This window comes from Balaenoptera acutorostrata, chromosome 17, assembly GCF_949987535.1.
Source record: "Balaenoptera acutorostrata chromosome 17, mBalAcu1.1, whole genome shotgun sequence".
In the NCBI taxonomy this organism is placed as follows: domain Eukaryota; kingdom Metazoa; phylum Chordata; class Mammalia; order Artiodactyla; family Balaenopteridae; genus Balaenoptera; species Balaenoptera acutorostrata.
In genome coordinates, this window is record NC_080080.1 from 59,721,721 (window position 1) to 59,725,819 (window position 4,099).

At 39.1% G+C, this 4,099-nt stretch overlaps 1 pseudogene; it reads left to right on the top strand.

Annotated features, from left to right (window-relative positions):
• The first annotated feature begins 3,566 nt into the window (after window positions 1–3,566).
• LOC103001422 (39S ribosomal protein L34, mitochondrial-like) lies at window positions 3,567–3,852 on the top strand (annotated as a pseudogene).
• Window positions 3,853–4,099: the final 247 nt, after the last annotated feature.

The window sequence follows — 4,099 nt, forward strand, 5'->3', positions numbered from 1 at the left end:
TATGCCCAGTAGTGGGATTGCTGGGTCGTATGGTAGTTCTATTTTTAGTTTTTTAAGGAACCTCCATACTCTTCTCCATAGTGGCTGTATCAATTTACATTCCCACCAACAGTGCAAGAGTGTTCCCTTTCCTCCACACCCTCTCCAGCATTTATTGTTTCTAGATTTTTTGATGATGGCCATTCTGACCGGTGTGAGATGATATCTCATTGTAGTTTTGATTTGCATTTCTCTAATGATTAATGATGTTGAGCATTCTTTCATGTGTCTGTTGGCAATCTGTATATCTTCTTTGGAGAAATGTCTATTTAGGTCTTCTGCCCATTTTTGGATTGGGTTGTTCATTTTTTTGTTATTGAGCTGCATGAGCTGCTTGTAAATCTTGGAGATTAATCCTTTGTCAGTTGCTTCATTTGCAAATATTTTCTCCCATTCTGAGCGTTGTCTTTTGGTCTTGTTTATGGTTTCCTTTGCTGTGCAAAAGCTTTTAAGTTTCATTAGGTCCCATTTGTTTATTTGTGTTCTGATTTCCATTTCTCTGGGAGCTGGGTCAAAAAGAATCTTGCTGTGATGTATGTCATAGAGTGTTCTGCCTATGTTTTCCTCTAAGAGTTTGATAGTGTCTGCCCTTACACTTAGGTCTTCAATCCATTTTGAGTTTATTTTTGTGCATGGTGTCAGGGAGTGTTCTAATTTCATACTTTTACATGTATCTGTCCAATTTTCCCAGCACCACTTATTGAAGAGGCTGTCTTTTCTCCACTGTATATGCTTGCCTCCTTTATCAAAGATAAGGTGACCATATGTGCGTGGGTTTATCTCTGGGCTTTCTATCCTGTTCCATTGATCTATATTTCTGTTTTTGTGCCAGTACCAAACTGTCTTGATTACTGTAGCTTTGTAAAACAGTCTGAAGTCAGGGAGCCTGATTCCCCCAGCTCCATTTTTCGTTCTCAAGATTGCTTTGGCTATTCGGGGTCTTTTGTGTTTCCATACAAATTGTGAAATTTTTTGTTCTAGTTCTGTGAAAAATGCCAGTGGTAGTTTGATAGGGATTGCATTGAATCTGTAGATTGCTTTGGGTAGTAGAGTCATTTTCACAATGTTGATTCTTCCAATCCAAGAACATGGTATATCTCTCCATCTATTTGTATCTTCTTTAATTTCTTTCATCAGTGTCTTATAATTTTCTGCATACAGGTCTTTTGTCTCCTTAGGTAGGTTTATTTCTAGATATTTTATTCTTTTTGTTGCAATGGTAAACGGGAGTGTTTTCTTAATTTCACTTTCAGATTTTTCGTCATTAGTGTATAGAAATGCAAGAGATTTCTGTGCATTAATTTTGTATCCTGCTACTTTACCAAATTCATTGATTAGCTCTAGGAGTTTTCTGGTAGCATCTTTAGGATTCTCTATGTATAGTATCATGTCATCTGCAAACAGTGACAGCTTTACTTCTTCTTTTCCGATTTGGATTCCTTTTATTTCTTTGTCTTCTGTGATTGCTGTGGCTAACACTTCCAAAACTATGTTGAATAATAGTGGTGAGAGTGGGCAATCTTGTCTTGTTCCTGATCTTAGTGGAAATGGTTTCAGTTTTTCACCATTGAGGACAAAGTTGGCTGTGGGTTTGTCATATATGGCCTTTATTATGTTGAGGAAAGTTCCCTCTATGCCTACTTTCTGCAGGGCTTTTATCATAAATGGGTATTGAATTTTGTCGAAAGCTTTCTCTGCATCTATTGAGATGATCATATGGTTTTTCTCCTTCAATTTGTTAATATGGTGTATCACGTTGATTGATTTGCGTATATTGAAGAATCCTTGCATTCCTGGGATAAACTCCACTTGATCATGGTGTATGATCCTTTTAATGTGCTGTTGGATTCTGTTTGCTAGTAGTTTGTTGAGGATTTTTGCATCTATGTTCATCAGTGATATTGGCCTGTAGTTTTCTTTCTTTGTGACATCTTTGTCTGGTTTTGGTATCAGGGTGATGGTGGCCTCGTAGAATGAGTTTGGGAGTGTTCCTCCCTCTGCAATATTTTGGAGAAATTTTCAATTTTATCCCAATTTCTCATTTAAAGTCTCAGATTACATCTACCTATTATGTACAAACACATGAATAAATAATATGGCAGAAATGTCCTCAAAGTCCCCAGGGTTTGGGTTACAAAGAAAACTTAGAGAATTTCATCTTCTCTGTGTATAGGAATTAAGTCTCAGCCCATTTTATACCTGTCTTTTCTATTTTCTTGCCAAATATTGGCTCTTCTTAAATAGATGTACTGATTTTATTCATTGTTTTTCTCAGGATGGATATGTGTGATCCAGTAATTAAAGAAAGCAACTGAAATGTAAGGAGAGAGTAAATTATAACTTATGCAGACAATAAGTCGGGGGATCTGGGATTTGGGTCATATTTAACCAATTCCAAAGACTATATCTATAATCCCAGTTCAAGATAAAACCTCAATCATTTACCCACACTTGTTGAATCTAAGGTTATACCAATTCTTCTTTAACCACAAGCTAGATAATGTCCGATAGTGCAATTCTTTCCAGCAATCTTTATTTTGAAGAGTTTTCCCTAAATCTCTTATAAATCTCAGCTGGATCAGTGGACATTCATAAAGGATAACCCCAAAATAGTAATTACATAATTTTAGGATTATTCAAGCTTTATTTTAGTGTTAAGATAGAAATATAAAAGCTACATGATTTGATTATTAAATTGACTTTACAAAACCAGAGATTCATCTTATTTCCTTTAACCACCAAGTTCCATAAAGTTTTTGAAGATTATAAAAATGCATACAATTAAAATACTGAGATAAGTAAATGATGTAGGCAAGATGAAGGGAAAAAGATGAAGAAGACAATTAGAACTGCTGTGATGAAAGACTAAAATTGGGACACAGCCAAACATACCATATGATCCTGAAATACGCCTGCAAATTTGATTTGAAAATTCCTTAAAGGCCAAAGTGGGGTGGGAAATATAGTTGTTTACAAGACTTAGAGTCTCCAAAAGATGAAACACTAAGTACTATTCAGAAGAAGCACAGCATTTCCAGATTCTGAAATTTCTCTTCTGCCATCTAATAAAGAAACCTGTTCTTCACAGCAATTGACACAAGGTTAAATATGAATTTCATGAAGCTGATTCTTCTATTGTCCTTTAATGTTGAGCTAAAACAATGATGCTTAAATTTGAGTTTCCCTGGTAGACAATGGACAGAGTTATATAAAGATTATTCCACAAATAGAATTTCTATTGGCCTGGCATCTGATAAGGTTGAGATAGCAGGAGTTCAATGTTGTAGTCGCCGGAAAGGATTTTTAATGCTGGTGTTCTATGTCCTGATTCAGAGCAATTCCATTTGCTTTGATATAGGTTTAAGATTTATTATTTTAACGAAAGGGCCATGATCCTAACCAAGATGCTTTTCTGAGTAGTTGTCTATCCCACCTTTGGGTGGAACCAGGTCACGAGGAATGAAGCGGTAGAAAGGGTTATAGGAATGTATTATGAGGCCACCCGGACGGGGTGCCGGCGGCCGGACATGGCTTTCTCGACCAGATCGGTGGGTCGCCTGTTGCGTCCAGTCAGTAGGTCAGCGGCGCTGTTGGAGGGCAGGTGGTTCCAGCCCCGCGCCTGGCTGGGGCTCCCCGACTCCTGGGGGACTCCCGGCCGTGCAGCAGACCCGGGGCAAGGCGCGCGGGAACGAGTATCGACGGAGCAGCATCAAGCGCAAGAACAAGCATTGGATCCTGCGCTTGAGCACGCCAAACGGCGTCCAGGTCATTCTTCGCCACATGCACAAGGGTCGAAAATCGCTGAACCACTGAGGAGCGCGACGCTGCCGGCTGGACACCCCGCCCCCCCCCCCCATTAAAGCATTTTCCTCGCTGACGACTGGGACTCGGACGGACATGAATCCTCAAATTTCGGGGTTGGCCCAGGGGAAGAATTGTGGGATTGGACTGAAAGAGGGGGTGGGAAATCAGACCTTGCCAAGTGCCTTTTTACGCTTTTGAATTAAGAAGAATTTCGAACATATGCAACAGTCCACAGAATGGTACAGTGAACGCTCTT